Source organism: Papaver somniferum, chromosome 3 (assembly GCF_003573695.1).
Source record: "Papaver somniferum cultivar HN1 chromosome 3, ASM357369v1, whole genome shotgun sequence".
Lineage (NCBI taxonomy): Eukaryota > Viridiplantae > Streptophyta > Magnoliopsida > Ranunculales > Papaveraceae > Papaver > Papaver somniferum.
The window spans coordinates 99901220-99919759 of NC_039360.1; positions in this window are offsets into that span (position 1 = coordinate 99901220).

Consider the following 18540-nt stretch of genomic DNA (forward strand, 5'->3'; position numbering starts at 1 on the left):
AGGAAAGTATCTAGCTTTAAGGGTAGAAGCTAGCAGGCAATCAGGGTTTTCAATAATCCTCCAGGCATTCCTAGCAAGTATAGCAAGATTATTTAGGTCATCTTTCCTGAAACCAAGACCTCCTTCAGACTTAAGAGAGCAGAGAATATCCCAACCCAAGAGATGGAGTTTTCTATCTTTTGGGTCAAGGGTTTCCCCCCACCAAAATTTACAAAGGTGAGAATCCATTTTTCAACAAAGGTGTTCGGGGATAAGGAAAACACCCATTTGATAAAAAAAGGGGGGGATAGCCTGACCAATGTGCTTAATTAAGGTAGTTATAGCAGCTTGGGAAAGATGCTTATGAAGCCAGATAGAGATTCTAGCATCATCAACCTGGAGAATACCCATGTGGGTTTGGATTTTAGAAGTTTTAAAAGTTGTGGGAATACCCAAATATTTTTCTCCTAAGTCCCTATTGCTAATACCAAGGATATTAGAGAGTTACTGTTTGAGATGTTCTGAAATTTTTTTACTAAACAGAATACCAGACTTGTTAAAGTTAATTTCTTGACCAGAAGCCAAGCAGTACTTCTGAAGGTACTCTTTGATAGTCTGGAAGTCTTCAATAGTAGCTTTAGAAAATAGTAGGGAATCATCAACAAATAGAAGGCGTGTCATGGCAGGAGCATTTACCTTTCCTAATTTAAACATCTATATAAGAGGACAAAGCCTCAAAGCAAATGATTAAAAGATAAGGAGACAGAGGGTCTCCTTGTCTTGAACCTCATTCTGGTTTGATAAGACCAGTGGGAGTATGTTCATGAATTGGTTTTTGTATAAGTACTTTGTACGATTACAAACCAAACTGATTATGCTTCAAATTGTTCATGGTTATTTATATGAGATAGTGAACATTTGAACAACTCTCTTGAAACATATTCATATTCATTTGATTATCTATCAAGATTGATTGATCATCATATTTGATCTAAAAGTGTTAGATGAAGATGAATAAACCAAAAGTGTTTATATGGCTAACTTCGGTTAACTGCTATTGAGCCAACTTATTATACACGTTTAGGTATGGTTACTCATATCTAAATATAGGTATATTTCATTTGTGTGTATCAAGCTAAGACCATCTAACGGTGGAGATTAGTTGCTTGTTTTCTAAGCAGACTTAGCTTGAATCTTAAATCAGGAGTTCATCTAACGGTGAATATCAATTGCTTTGTTACTAAGCTATCTTAGCTTTGATTGTAAGCAAACCTGATTTGAAAGACTATATAAGGGAGAAATCTAGCATCTAGGAAACCCAATTCCGACACTTCCATGTGTCCTAGTTGTGTACTAGATTCGATTCTCCATTAACCTAGATTTTCAGTTCTTTTGAAAAACCATTCTAGGGTTAACGACTTGAAGACTTCATTTGGGATTCGTGAAGCCATGTCCGACTAATTTACTTCGTAGTTATGTATCCTGATCTTACACTTTCTATCATATTGAGTTTAATATTCTCTAAGGTTTCCTCGAGATTTATCTCCGATAGGTAAGATACAAAGAAATCACAAAGTTCTTCATCTCAGAATTTGTGGTTCCACAATAACTTCTTTTATCTATTTAGTTAGGTTATTGTGAGGTGACTAATATTTCTAGGCTGCTCTTCGGGAGTATAAGACTGGATTATTAGTTGGTTCCTATTCACGTTGATCTTGGATAAAAGAACGGAACAAACAAAATAGACATATATGTGGGAGACAGATTTGTTTATAAGTCTTCTACTTTGGGTCGTAGAAACTCTTAGTTGTGGGTGAGATCAGCTAAGGGAATCAAGTGCGTAGAGTCCTGCTGGGATTCAAGAGGCGTAAGGAACGCGACAATACCTTAATCAGTGCGAGACTTGGTTAGGGCTTAACTATATTCCAGTCCGAAGTTAACTTGTAGTAGGCTAGAGTCTGTAGCGGCTTAATACAATGTGGTCTTCAAGTCTAGACTAGGTCCTGGGGTTTTTATTCATTTGCGGTTTCCTCGTTAACAAAATTTCTGGTGTCTGTGTTATTTCTTTTCCGCATTATATTTTTTTATATAATTGAAATATCACAGGTTATGTGCAGTTCAATCACAGTTGATAAATCCAACCTTGTTTGTTGGATATGACTTTATTGACGCTCAAATATTGGTCTACGATACCATTTGAGTTATCCTCATAACAATCAATTTCATAGATTTCTATCTGTTTGATTTACTGATTGCATTGAGAAAGAGATAAATCTCTTTAATATATTTCCTGATTGAGCTCGCTTGGTGCTCTCAGAATTGTATTAGAGTTTGGTCCATACAGATTTCCGAACGAAATAGTTGGGTGTGCCCCGTGTTTTCATTATGCAGATCAAGAAACCCTTGCCAAGACTCAAGGAGATATGGCTGCAATACATAAAGAACTTATCACATACATGAAGACATTGACAGAATAATTGTCGTATGACTAACGTTGGCATGATAAAGAAAAATCCAAGGAAATTCCCCCAACTGTTGATCCTGAAATCTCTTCATTCCATTTCCTGAAAGATGATAAAGTCTGTAACGTTGCAGATAATCCACCATCGAATGATCAATCAAGCTTCATCACTCGTGAATATTTGGAGTGTTTTTTGGAGGATCGTGGAAAAGATAGGACATCATCAATCCACTGTCACCAACCTCAATACACTTGTGACATGCAGAGAGTTCATTTACCCAGAGGTCACATTTCTCCAACATTCACACTTGACGATGGAACATGCAATTCACGGGAGCATGTATGACGATTTTCAGAGTCATTGGGCTAGCATGAGTACAACCACGTCGTCCGTATGAAAGAATTTTCAAAATCTCTGACAGGCAGACCGTACACATGGTACAACAATATCGCGCAAGGGAGTATTGCCAGTTGGGGTGAAATAGTTAACGCCTTCTACAGAAAGTGCTTCTTTGTTTCCGAACAAGTCACCCTCTCTGATCTGGTAAGGATGTTTCAAATAATGAAAACCCCAATGATTATGTGAAAAGGTTCAGAGTCCAAGCTTTGGACTGGAATGATCCCGTTCTACAGAAATTTATTTGAAAATCTCCGACTCCAAACCTTCTTGGAACTTCGTGAAGAGACCAAGAGGTTAGCAACCAGTGCACCTGATTTACTGTAAAGGGAGAAATCTAGAAAAACCGATGAGCCTCATGATACTTTTTGTCTCTAACAAACAATACAATCTCCAACCTTCTATGAACATTATTGCTTAAGGAATCAAGAGAAATCTACATCTCTTGAAGTACAACAATACAAGAGTGCATCTCCAGGACGAGCCCCAACTCCAGCACCAATAGCACGGATGTCGTGGATAAAAAATCATACCCAAGCTTTACCTGATCCATCTCTAAACCGCCAAAACCAAGTGAGCGATGATCATACAGACTCGAACTTCCATATTCTTATGGAAAAAGTAATCGAATTGCTGGAAGTCTGGATCCAACATGGTGCAATCAAATTTCCATTTATCCAGAGAGAGCTGAATGAAAAGGAAATGGAGAATCCTACGTATTGTCGCTTTCATAGGTTCGCCAATCATCCAACAAATAACTGTAATATTTTGAAGCGTATCTCCGAAGAGAAGGTTGAGTCAGGAGAACTTCATCTGGGGACTAAAGAAGTGCACTAGAACCCTCTCACAGGACATTCACTCTCTCTGAACAACCTGTCAATGAAGCAGTTATGATTTTCTTAATTTATTCATATTTTCAATTCTTCGAAAACGTATGCAATACTTGTATCCAGTAATTGAATCCCTTTCAGCAGTCAATCTCAACTCATTTAAATCAAAATATCTATTAAACCAAAAACAAATCCCTACAACCGTCAATCACCTACTTGTCCAAGGGAAAACGAAAGTAAAAAATCTCAATGTTATATTCTCCAGAAGCCTTCAAATTGTACTCCATCCAAGAGTACACCTTCGATAATAGTTCCCTATCTTCAGCACAAATATATTGAGAACGATACACTGATTCAAGACCAAGACGATCAAAGTGTAACTCAACTACAATCGATAAGTCTTCACTATCTTATGACAAGACTCGTGAAGCAGATGCAATGTTATTTATCCATGGATACCACGAACTCCTTCAATATACATCTTTCTGCTAAGTGAATAAACACCTCTGAGATGTATTTGGGGACTTGATCTTGTTGGAAAATTAATTTATATCTATTTCTATCAATGTGATCAACATAAAAAGGCATTGTAACTTGATGCGATGCCACGAGGGAAATAAAACGTCATCTACGAAGCCTCTCCACATCACAAACCCTTCACGTCTAAGGAACTTCCTCTTTTTACTGGTCGCATCCAAAATGGAGACTGTTGCTGCTATCTGCCAGAGAAACATCGATTCCCTGACGAGGCCGCTTCACAGAAAGTCATGTTATTCAGGAGCATCTGGGTTTAACTCCCAGTGCACCTTTATCTTCGGAATGCTCAACCCACCAACTAGTTTGTGAATGTAAAGGCTCATTGGATGGAGGATCAAAGACTCGATTATCATAGTCTTAGCCTTCTTGGTCTCTGGAGAAACTCCAGTCATGGTCTTAGCATCAACAAGGATCTCTAGAGATAAATCAATCGTGATCTCAGCATCAACAATGGTCCTAGGAGCAACATCCTCATGACCGATTTCATCAATTGTCCATTCTCTGCATCCTAAGTCTGGAAATGTTACTCGATGGATCAGACTGCTCCAAGCGTAAAGAGTTCATATCAAGATGTGTATACATGGAAATATATTAATATGGACTCATCCCAAAGCTTCCACAACGTACGTGATCAATTCAGAGTCTTCTACAATATGTTCTCATGACCTTTACACATGAGATACAATATACTTCGGGTTATTGATTCGTAAAAAACGTGTCAATGGATGAGGAATGGTAGAAAGATTCATTAACGAAAGATGTATGTCCCTCCATGATGGCTTGGGTGGAAAATTCGCGAACACAAGACTCGCGCAACCATCATAATTATCATATCATGGGTGGAATATTAACATCAGGGCTCTTCATAAAGCATTCAATATACAAGAAAATGGTCTAAAGACCTTTAAAAAACACGTTTTGCAACAGACTCGTTTGTCGAAATTTTACAATGTCCTGCACAAAGCGATGAACTATGAGAAATTATTGAATAATCTAAGGATCGGTCGTATATCATTCTCTTCGTATGGATGTCCTCTACAACATATTCAAAATTAACATCAATTGTATGAACGAGCTAAACGATATGGACAAAATATCAAACTACATGACAGCTGAAAAGTCTCGGAAGACTTCCTGAAAGTTTACTGTTCCATCAATTTCGACCACTAACGGCCTCAAAACTCAAAAAGCTTCTATGTCGCAGTTAGGAAATTTCTTGAGCATCAAACAATTGGGGAAAATCATCGAGAACGAATGGCGGATGAAGATCTTATAGTTTTTTTGTAAAAAATTAACTTCTGAATTATGAAAACGAATTATAATGGAATTGAGCCTTCATACATATGGACGTTCGTCCACTTAATTCATTCAGAGGCATAAGAAAGACAAGGAAGACATGTAATAAAAGGATTATCATTCGAAAATCCTAATTCAATGTTCATGGAGCAAAATTACTGAAATTATTAAGGAGACATCTACAAGATGTTCAGCTACTAAGAAAACTACGGTGATTACTAAACCTAATCATCAGATTCGTTATCGTCTTTATGATCATCATTTTCTGCGGAGTCTTCTCCAAGTTCTTCTCCAGAATCGTATTCAGAGTTTTCTTCACGAACCTCTTCAAGATGGTCTTCAGGATTGCCGTAAGCTGCTTTTAAATATTCGTCTTCTTCGCATTCAACATGGAAATTAGTCTCGGCTAATTGTTCAGCCTCCTTACCAGGTGGATATGGTTCAACTTTACGACCAATGGGTTCTCAAACAGGTTCAACTTCATCCATATCTGAATCAGAAGCTACGCTATCAGCGTAAGATCGAGCTTCACCTTGAGTTGATAGTCTTACTTGTTGAATTCGTTGTTGTTTTTGCTGATAAGTGGAGAGTTTTTCATCTTCAACCTTTTCTTCTGAGATATTTCATCACATATCCGTCTTTCTTCCACGTCTACTAAGGCCAAGAAAGCATAGGTTTTGAGAGACATACTACGTATCAATTCTCTCGCTTCGCTGAAAGGACGATCCACCTTCGCATGAACATCTGCCAAAGTTCTTATCTTTGGTTTGGTACTTTTGGATTATTTCTCGAGAGAGCCGGGGATGCGGTTATAGCCAGGAGTCAACATTTTCTGTTCCGAAAAGCGTGGAGTCAAAATACATCGATAACAAACACTACAAATGCAAAATGGTAAAATCCAAACTCTTACCTATTTATATTTTCACTAACAATTAGTGATGACAGCACAAGAGTTGATACTTTAAGGACTTGCTCGTTTCTTCACAAAAGGATTTTGAAACACCTATAAAGACGAGCAAATATTGTTTTGAAAATCAGAAAAAATGTGGGCAACTCAAGTAAATTTTTTTTACGATGGATAGTCGTCCACTTTTCAAAATTGGACCGACGTCCATTCTAAAAAAAAGAAAACGTGAAAGCTCATGTAATTTTTTTGTTGTTGTGGACAATTGTCCACATTCATGTAATCAATTAAAACTTGACTTTTTAAATTGTGATCAACTCACGTTAAATTCTTTTTTTACTGTTGTATAGGTTTCCATTGAAAAAAAAGTCTTACATACCTGGTGGGCGCCGGAGTCCTCCCGGAAATTCGTCTTCGGCCGGTGTCGACAAATTTTTTTCTTTCCTGCTACTCGGATGTGGGGGGTGGAGAAAGGTGAGAGGTTCTTGGTCATGAGAGAAATAAAAATAAAAAGGTTTTATTCCTTTTATACTAATTTTATTTCATAAACCTAATTAGACAAGGATTTCCTTTCTTGGACCGGCCCACAAGTGCTAAACCCACCAAGTTGGTCATTCCACCACCCAAATTAGTGATGCCTCATCGACTCACGCTCTCCAGACGACGCTCTATCATATCCTAGGATCATCATTGAAGTCATTGTTCGTACATGACATCATTGGAGCAAATCGAGGATTTTGGTAACATCTCTGACGACTAAGTTCAATTACTTATTTCGTTCATGATTGGAAAAATCACCATCAGTGGTTAATGTTGAACATGATTGTCCCTCACCAAGCATGGGACTTAATGTTGATTGTGGATTTTTTAGGAAGACTAAAATCGTAAAAATTATAATTTTGTATATTTCTGACATAGCTTCAGACAAATATATGAAATTCATATTCTAGAATTTATAATGAAAGATCACGTCACGATGATCTCTGACTGAGTGTGTAGCCTCTCCAGAGCATGTATGAATATGTAACTAAGAAAGTCTCTCCGCCGAGCTTTCAATATTCTGCATATTTCATCATTTAAACTGAGCAACTCCAGTACACACTTCTGTATAGAATCAAGAATGATTAGACGGGTCCTAGATGGATTGGCCACTAGTATAGGGTGATAACGTCTTCAAGATGTCGCAAATGTTCCCTGACTATGCATAGTAAATGTTCATAACGAGTATGATGCTTCCATTATCTCATACCTCGATCCTCGAATAAACATAATGCTCCTTGATAGATCACCTGCTAGTATATAGCCATCAATTAGTTAATTCTAGTGCAAAATTCATCAATATTTACTAGAAAATATTCTAGTTTCATCATGATATTTTATTATTTCAATTCATGGCTTTTATCAGCTGAATTTCATGGATTAGTAACATATATCTATCTTTCGGGAATATGGACAACCACCGAGTAAGCCCTGAGTATACTTAGTAATAATGCACGAACGAGGACCCAAAAATATGGATGAATGAGGATATACGGAGAGCTATGCAAAATAGGAAAGGAAAAAAAAACGTACGGGACCGGGCCCACGGCCGGCTGGCCATGCCGCAGTCGTGGCCGATCCCATGCCTATTCACTTCTTTCATTTTATTATTATTATTCCACAACTTTTGGCTCCCACATTTGTGCAAATTCTTGGTTTTCCATATTTTTTCAAATATTGGTTAATTCTCCAAAAACCTACAAATCAAGTGGTCCCACGACCGCCAGGCATGTTCACCAATAAATATTAAAATATCATTATTTTAATATATTGGACGTCTGAGCAAAACCTACTTGCTCATTCATGAAAAAATTGAGAATTTCAGTCAAGATCAATTTTTTTTGAAAATACAAAATATTGCACAAACGTCCAACAAAAAATACTTAAATTCTCGAGAATGGATGGTTGTCGACATGGTGGGACGTGCACCACCATAGTCGGTCGGTCCACTTAGCCACCGTAACCCTCCGGTCCCACCATTCCTTAATTTATACTTTGGATAATCCTTCATATTCTAGATAATCCTCTACTTGGATAATCCTCCATATTTTGGTGAATCATCTTCCACCAATTGGACAATCCTCCATACCGCCTGACCGGTCTATCTACCCATATTGGAAAATCCTCATCACTTGGATCCAGAATTCTCCAAAATTAGGGTTTCAGACTTATGGAAATTCTGATGAATATCAATGATCTTCATATTGATCCAGTTATTAATATTTGATGTTCGGTCATGCTATCAACATTTTCTTTGCTCGACTGCAAAATTACACCGGACGACCATCGATTTGGCCGACCAATTAATATTTAAGTGGACGTTCATCGAGTCCAATACTTACTAATACTCTAATTCCTATACTTTGTCATTTAATAACTTATGACATGGTGGATCAAGAATGGGTATTCTATAATAAGTCAGCAATATCTGATTTCTTGTCAAATACTTGACATGCCAGAGTAGGTCATGACCATCAATGTCATTATACCGACTTTCATCAATCCAAAACATCTATTAATGCCTCAATCGACACAATGATATTTCACAATTCATCGGACTCGACGTCTATGCATCATTGATGTCCCAACAGACACCTTATGCCCAGTCTATGTGTCACGGAGCATATTACATTCGTCAATTATGCTCGACTTATCAAGGCTAAGACTCGTGGTCTAGTCAAGTCAACAATTGACCAACGTAATACACGTCTGCCTGGCAGACCCCACATACATGTGAAATAAATCATGTCACATGGGGTGATATTTACTAGGGTTTTGATCTGGCGGCCTACAACATGTGCGATGTAATAGCACACATGCGATGAGAAATGTGAGTAAGTCATGATAACCGTCGAAGGATTTAGCAAAGGGATGGATAATCAACCAGTCTCTCGCGCAGTGTGGAACTAGTCCAACCACGATGTCCCACTTCTTTATTCTTCCACTCCTTTACAACCATTATACTTACATGATATCAATGTGTTAACTACTTCTACAATATAAATAGGTTCATCAACTTATGATTTGATAACTTATCTTATGTCGACTGAACTGAACAAAACTCAATTAATTTGATCAGAATTTACCGAGAGTCCATTAAACTTACAGATGTCTGCAACACGAAAAACTCAATATATCTATAATCCATCAATTACCATTGATCTTAAAAAATTTAGCTTGCCTCCAACAGAGAAACCCCCATCCCTTTTTTACCGAATTGACTTTGGAACGACCATTGTCTTGGTTTAGGCCAGATTCAGGTAGATTGATCTCTCGAACTCAAAGCACTCCCATGCAGTGCATCTGTTAAATGTTAAGGAAATTTTATCAGTTGCGGAGTCCCCAATCGCACGACTCCACTTTTCCTCCAAAAACCCCCATCAACACCTACTATCAGACTTCGAGCTGAAATATAGTGAGACTAGATCCACCCCCAAAAAAATAAGTTACGTAGTGCTCCTTACATCTCTTGAACCTCGTAAGGCTCCACGCACTTGATTCCCTTAACTGACGTCCTTTACATCCTAAGAGTTGCTTCAGCCGCAATAAATACTTTTTGGGTATTGAATCCACAAAACACCGGTTTTGATTTACCTTTTGTTGTGAATCAAGGTTTTGGAAATCTGTGTTTATTTTGAATAATTACAAGGTAAAAGTAACATCAAAACAAATTGTATGTTAGGGGTTATTATACTCTTCAAAACTGGAAGAGAAACCTAATTATTCTACAATAAGAACAATTAGAAAAAATCTAGAGATATCTTGCTAAAACTTTTTAAGGAATTTATGAGACACCTTAATTGAAGTTTTCTTTCTAGTTCAGATTTCGACTAACTATTGTCGGTATACGATCGTGAACTGAAATCTATCAAACCCAGGTGTTTGTACCCTATTAAAATAGTGTATGTGCGTACACCACAAGATATTTGATATCGGTAAAATACGGTTTATTGTGGAAACCGGTGGGTTTATTGAGGAAACCCACATGGGTTATTATGGAAGCCCAGTACGGTTTATAGTGGAAACCGGTGGGTTTATTGAGGAAACCCACGTGGCTTATTATGGAAACCCATGGTTTTATTAAGGAAACCCACATGGATTAATATAGAAGCCCAGTCTAGCTTATTATAGAAGCCCAAATGACTTATTGTGGAAGTCATTTTGAGATGGACACAAATCTTGGAAGATAGACAAGGATCTTCCAAGATAGTTACAAATCTTGAAAGATATTGATCTTTCAAGATAAATACAAATGTTGTGGGGATATACACATATCTTGAGAATATAATATGGATCTTCCAGGATATACTCAAATCTTGTGAAGATAGAAAAGGATCTTCACATATAGACTCAAATCTTGTCAAGATATACAAAGACCTTTCAAGATAAACATAGATTTTCATGGATTGATACAAATATTAAAGGATAAGTACAAATCCAGGTGGTTATTTTGGATAACTACAAATCTAGGTTATTATGGAACCAGATTAGGGTTTATGCCTATAAATAGAGGCCAAAATCCAACTCAAAAGGTAGAAAATTTTTATTCCTTTTCTCCACAATTCACTTGCTTAGAACTCCCTCGGACTTTAGCATCGGAGTCTCTTTGCAGGTACCCCCACCTTTTCAGCATCAATCACAGTTTTCATCAACAATTTTTGAAAGAAGTGGATCAGCGACGGAGATTCAATCCATCTACACACATCTCGAAGAGTGTTGGGGTAAATAATTTTGCACCAACACCAGGGTTTATGATCAAAAATTATTGAATAGCCTTATATCATGAGAAGTACCTTAGTATAGACAAGAATTATTGAATTAACCAAGATTACAAGTTGCGTAACGATCAAGAAGATTATTACTACTCGTGCTTTGTGATCCCCAAGACAAAGTCTTATTGTCTTACTCTTTTTTCATGAAGAACAGAAGTAGTGGAAAACAACCTTATGAAGCTTACACCAATTTTCCAAGAGATGATTTGTATATCTTACATGAGCCCTTTATTTATAGTGAACGGTTGCTTGAAACCTAAGCAAGTTCGTGAGTTGTCTTCCTTTTACATGACTCTCTTTATTTTGAGAGTCTTTCATAAGTTAAAACTCTTGTATAAATAATTAAATAAATAACTACTTTAGCATAATTTTTATAAAACAAATTACAATTTAACTTAGGAAGGAGTTTAAAACATCACACACACTTGAATATGACAATCAGTTGCCATTTTGCCTAGATAAGGAAATATCAAAAACTTGATCAAAAAATGCATTTAGTCATGTTTTCACGCTCAAGTCCGTGAACCGCTATAAACAGTTTGTGGAGTGCTCCATATCCACGAACTGCAACAACAACACTTATAAGTGCTACTTTAATGAATCACTCAGAACTTCTTTGTTATAACTCGGAATTGAGTGATTCTTGGCTAGTTGAATTCGTATGCTTCTCTAGAACATGTGGACCTTTTCAGGGAAAAAGGTTATTATCACTAAAGTCATCCCTCAAATATCCTCGAGTCCACACATAAATGCATGTTTATCGTCATATGAATTGTTCCAAAGCGAGCACTTGTTTGGATAAATTAGAGAGGTAAAATTGAACAAGAGTCCAAATGAAATCAGTCACCACATACCTTTGTTGATGAAGTCCTCGTTGATGTCTTCGCTTTTGATCTTCAATCTTCAATATTTGAGGGTTATTCAGTGATGTATGATACTCAACTACACACTTCCAGTCCTAGTACGAGACTTGCCTTTGGTAGAATAGAAATCAAGATATACTTTTGATCATCTAATATTGACAAAAAGCTTGAGATATAAAAACTTGCGGGTTCAACCAAGCATTGTTATAAAAATCTCTCCTTTATCAATTTTAGTGACAAAATTGTTCAATATGTATGGATTTAAAATAAAATGATCTTTCAGCTCAAAATCCACTATGCTTGATTTACTTGGTTCTTCACAATCGACTTGAATTTTCCGTACTTCAAGTTCTTATATGGTTCTGCATGTGTTCGTTTTAGCTCCTTTGTTGTTTAAGATCCGTAGCGATAACAACTTATGAGAATACTCTGAAAGAGCTTTAATAGAATGAGAAATCACCCTACTCAGTAGTTGTTGTATAGAAACATAGTATTGTTACCTTCTCCAAAGTTCAATTGCACCACAACTTTGAAGCAATACTATGGTGATATGTTCTCCCCCTTAGTCAGTACTTACATCTTTTGCAAAACAGGTAAAACCCATAGATCATAGTCCATTCCCCCTTACACGATGCTCCAAAAAGCCATATGTAGTAGTAAGATACTACATAATAATTCTCCCATTTTTTGTCGAAAAAATTGGCAAAGGCGAAAAATGGGGATCATAATGAATTAAACAAAAGAATATTAAGACTAGAAACATATACCATCTTTTAGTTTAGACAAATTCACCAAGAAAACTCGGTGTTTCATCGAGAAGATATATAGGTACAAGCATCTCCTATAAGTCCACATCCTCTCTGCCCACCCAAGATATGACAATTAAGAACAAGTTCAAAAGAACTCTCCCCCATTTGATAGTTCCCAAAGAGAACAACATGGCTACCTTTACAAGTAAGGATTTTTATGGACATTATCAAATTCACAGGAAAATTTGTATCCCACTATCATCAAAAGTTTACCTCTCCTGGTCTATTAAGAGCTAGCTTAACTTTTGAGGAAAAATCATCATGAAATGGTGTTATGTCATAATAATATGATAACAAAGAAAAATTTCTTAAGGAAGGCATGCAATACACAGAATAATCATGAGGATCAGTATAGGCTTATAATCAATGTTAAGCTCGTGAATTATTTTCCATGTATAGGAATTAGTTTGACACTATGTAAGATCAACTTCTAAATATAGATTGATCATGTAAGCATGTGAGAAGTTTTCCTTGAATTAAAAAGAATAGTGTGCACCCCGCGTATTTATTGATATAACCCCTATGCAACAAATGGTTAGTCCAAGAATAATGGTTAAGTTGTCCGCGAACTATCAAGTGATCATGGGTTCAATAACTCTCAAAGAATAAACCAGCTCGTGAACAGTCCAAAATATTTTTGATTAAATTGTCATCTCGGAGTTTTGGGAACTTTTTATTTCTATATATTCGTGAACATTCAAAATCAATTCGTGTACTTGAGGATCTAAAAGTATCATGAAGATCTCAAAATCAACCAATTTGCGAACTGGCCAAATCAGTTCGTGGATGTGAGTTAAGAAGAAATTTTGTTAATCAACTATATTATCCATAAGCTCAAAGTTCGTATGCTGATCATATCAGTTTTCAAACATAAGTATAATTTGACGCATCTTATGAACTTTTCACGCAATTAAAATAAGTTGAACAATAAGTTGTTCTCAACCTATTATGCGATAAGTTCTTATAGAACTTTCATTGCTTGAAATATAATTCGAGATTTCCCAAGTACTATCTCGAACTCATAATTTCTTCTTTGTAATTTTCATCATAATACTGAAGTAATACGATATTGTCTCGATAGATAGAATGGTCGAAAGAATGAGTAATTAGGATAGTCGTTCTTCACATACATTTGTTGATGAAGTCCTAGTAGATTTTTCTGTTGTTCCCCATTGTTCAATCTACAAGGTCGTTTGATGAATTCTAGTACTCAACTACTATGCTTTATTCATATTCCGAAACTGAATTTATTAGACTATAAATCAAGATATATTTTTGATCACAAAATTTGATAACAAGTTTGACATGTCAAAACTTGTGAGTTTGATTGAGATGCTCTAACATAAACGAGAAATTTTTATGATTAGGTAACTCGAGTATCATCGACTTATTCCATTTTATTTTCTACAGGATACAAAAGACCTTTAAGATGAGGCCAACTTGGAGAATCAGTGACACACCTTTAGTCGAATGTTCATCTCCTCTATAAAGATTACAACTACTATATCCAAACATTTTTAGCAACACATATACATAATGAAATGGAGATAGGAGAAAAAACCTAAAAGCAATACTAGTTGCAGATGGATGAGCAATGTCGAAAAGAAAACTCTCAAAAAAGAAAAGAAAAATATTTTGAAATTTTGAGATGAAAGGCTCAAAGAACTTTGAAAACGAGAAGAAAATGCAGTATCTAAATTAGATGACGATGTTGTGTGGGAGCCGATCGAAGATTCATGATTGCCATATGCGCCTGTGGGTACCTGATAGGTGTGATAAACACCTTGATTTATATATATTGTTTATGCTTTCTTGACGAGTTTTCGTGTGAATTATGTATCTTATGTTTGCTTTTGAGTTTTATTAGGTACTCTGGAGTCATATGGAGAAAAGAAGAAGAAATATATCTAAACTGAGCAAAAAGAGCATAATGGTCATTTTTCACAAGCAAGTATTAGTAGCAGACCAGCCAAGGTTAAGGGGCAACCCATTTTAGTGTTAAAAGCACCCGGTTAGATACTCATGGCACCTATGTATTAAGCTAGCTGGGGATGTCACTGGGCGGCCCATAATTGCACCCAGATCCAGACCGAATTCTTATACTCTAACCCTAACTCAGAGAAGTCATTTTCTCTTCTTTCCCCAAATTAAGACAGCGTTGAAATTGAGAGAAAAAAATAGAAAAGCTGCGCAGCAGCCATGAGACCAAGAGAGGAGAACAAACAGAGGATAAGATAGTTTGGAAATTAAGATGAAGAAGAGTAATGGGTTCGAATTTCTGGTGTTGTTGGTGGCCGATGGTTGGAATTGATGATACTGTTAGATTAAAGACGAAGAAGAACACACAGAAACAAATGAGATGATCGAAATTTTGTAGATGCTGTTCTTGAGATGAAATTCGAGACATTAGAGATGGGTTAATGGCAGAAATTAGAGATGCAGATGCAGTTGTTGAAGAAATTTGAAGGATGGGTTCTCCTCAGATTTGAGTTCCAAGTGAGATTGAAGTGTTCATAAAGGATTTTGTTTGAATTCAGTTGGCCGGAGTCGCAAATGCAGTTTTGAAGGTAGCTGTTGGTGATGAATCTGAGTAATGAGTCTGTGTTGCTGTTGAGCTCAAGATGAGCTGGTGCTTGAACTAGTCAGATGGTGGAACTGAGATTGTCAGATTACAGGTGAGAAGCTGGTGAAGCAATTGCACACTCAGGTGAAGAAATGAGTGATTGAATGTGGTGAACAAGGAAGTGTGTGTGCTGCTAAGATGGTGCTGCCGGTGAGAGTAGAGCTGAAATGGATGCAGTACATGGTTGAATGCAGAATGTGCAGGTTGAGACAGTCTTAGTGACTAGAAAAGGCTGGATAATGTGATTTGAGAATGGTGTTGCCGTCCCATAGAAGGTGGTTGTGCAGCTGCAACTGAGGATGGTGGATGTCTGAGACTATGAAGGCATATGAGTTAAATTGCAGGGAGTTGCGGCTTGTTCTGATTGATTTGGTGCTGATGTTCATGGTGCTTGCTGGTGATGGAAGGAGGAAGGCATTGAAATTGATGCTCAAGTGCAGGCAGTTGGAGTTGCTGCTGTTGTCTCAGATGATTAGGACTGGAGCTGGCAGTTTGAGCAGGGATGAAAGCAGTGGTGAACGAAATTTGGCATTGGAAATGTTGGTCTGTGAAGCAGATTGCTTGTTGTGCCAGGAGATATTGAGGGCTTGAACCGTGAACTAGTGGTAACAGAAATGTTGTGACAGAACTGCAGGTGGAATGTGGATCGGAGGCAATTGCAGGAATGACAGGAGATGAAGCTGCAGAGATCAATGGAATGCAGTGGTAGTGGAGATGGCTGTTGGGATTATGCTCGTGCTGGAGTTAGAATGCAGCTGATGCCGAGAGTTGAGCTGAACCACAGTGCAAGTGGTGCTGTAATGGTTCTGGTGATATAATGAAGTTGTGCAGTCAGCTTAGCTATGTTGCAGGTGTTGAACATGACTTGCAAGTGAGAAAGGGAGAAGACTGCAAATGACCTACTGGGATTATGAGCCACGAATGGAGATTGAAAAGAAAGAAGGTGTATATTGCTGCTGTATGGGATATGGAGCTGAGAAGTCAAGGTGTTGTGCATTTGTGGGGTTATGCTCTGTGTTTCTAGAGAGTGGAAATTGGTGGTGAAGTGGCTTATTGATGATCAACTAGATGTATGTTAGGAGTTGATATTGCAGGTACTGGTACAGCTGCAGTTAAGACAGGGGAACAAATATCGAAGGATGGAGTTCAGCTGAGAATTATGATTGAATGAACTGAAACGGGGCGGAGTTGTGTTGGCTGTAAGAAAGATATTGAAGTGCAGTTCTCTTGGCTGTGAGAAAAGATGCTGCAACTGTTAATATGGAGAGACTGAAATTGGTGGTCTGGAATGAGATCAAATGGGTTGCAGGTGATAATGCAAGTTCAATTGCAGTTAGGATCCAGAAGAGCAGTACAAGGAGATGGTGTGTTGATGTTGCAGTGCTGAGTTCTATTGAGTTTAAAGCAGAGATGCAGTTGTATGATGGAGTGCAGGGACTGAGTTCTTGAGAATGCAACTGAAGTTGGGAGCTATAACAAATGGATTGAGTTGTATGCAAGATGGCTGAGTTGCAGGTGGTTGAAATAGGTAGTGATATGCAGTACAAGCTGCAGATGTTTATGTTTGTTTGGGATGAATGAGGACTGCAAGAATTGAACTACAGGAGCTGGTTGCAGTTGTTGCAGTAACTATGGAGAGAATGGTGTTATGGAGCTACAAGTAATGTGGTCGAGTCTTGTTTAAAAATGGGTTTTACAGATGCTGAGACAATTGAGTTGTCGGCTGTTGAAGATGGCTTGGAATTGAACTGATAAAGCTGCAGAATTAAGAGAGATGGCCTGGGCAAGATGGCTTGAAGTGCAGGAAGCAGCCATTATGGCTGGATATGTAATGCTACAGCACAATGAGCAACAGAATTTGTGGCCGTGCAAGATGGCCTGCAACATGGTTTAGGCCATGACCACTCAGACCAAGTCAGCTGAGTTCAGGTCTGACTGGTTGACTCAGTTTGACTCATTTGACCCGACCGAGTTGACTCGTTGACCGGTAAGCGGGTGGACTTTGCGGGTCACCTGAGACACTTTTCCGGTCACTTCTCCGAACCGTTCTCCGGTCGATTTCCGGCCACTTTACCAGTTTTCTGGCGATTATTTTTGGGACATATTTTCACATGAGTATTCCTCACATATGGGCTTGGTGGAATCTTATTATTGGACTTTGGGCTTTGAAGACCTAATTTTGGAAAGAGGCAAGACTACAAAAGGAGAAAGTTTTTTACAACTTTGAGAACGTATTTTTTTACTTGGAACTTTGGAGAGCGGCGATTCTACTAGGGTTTGCTTTCGTTTATTTTTCATCTTCTTCAATTTATTTGTGATTATGATTATGATGAATGTAGGATCAGAATCTCGTAACGACAATGTTTCAGCGAAATTATCAATGACACAGCACAACAGCGTCGCAGAACAATTTCAGAAATGATAAAATAAATGATGTCGCAGAACAATTTCAGAAATGATAAAATCAATGACGTCAGCAAAGATCACGAGAAAGATATGATAGTTCTGCGAAAATTAGAGAGTTTGCGAAATTAACATTTGTAAGGTTGCGAGAATGTCGCAGACCATACCCGAAAATAAAGGACAGATTAGTTGTCATCCACTATGTATTTCTTTATAAATGGTCGTCCGAGTTGTAAAGAGGGGGAGATCTTTTTTGAGTAAGAAACAAGTAAATAGGAGAGAGAAAGTTTAGAGCAGAGATCATTCTTGGTTCCTTTATCTTTTCTTGTAAGAACATTCAAAGATTAATCAGTAAAATTAAGAGTGTAAACCTTAAAATGAGTTGATTAATAATGAAATCATATGAGGGGTGTAGTGTAGGATTTCCTTCAACTACATAATGGCGCTAGAAACAGGGAGGTGTTGAAGATTATTTTAGAAAAAGATGAAGATTGATATTGAGATTTGTGAAAATCTAGAGTGATTGATTAAGAATTTTCCATAATTTCTTGCAATACTGTTGACATTGAAGAAATGGCTAGAAGAAGAAATACATCCGAACAATCGACTATTGTTAGAAGAAGCAAA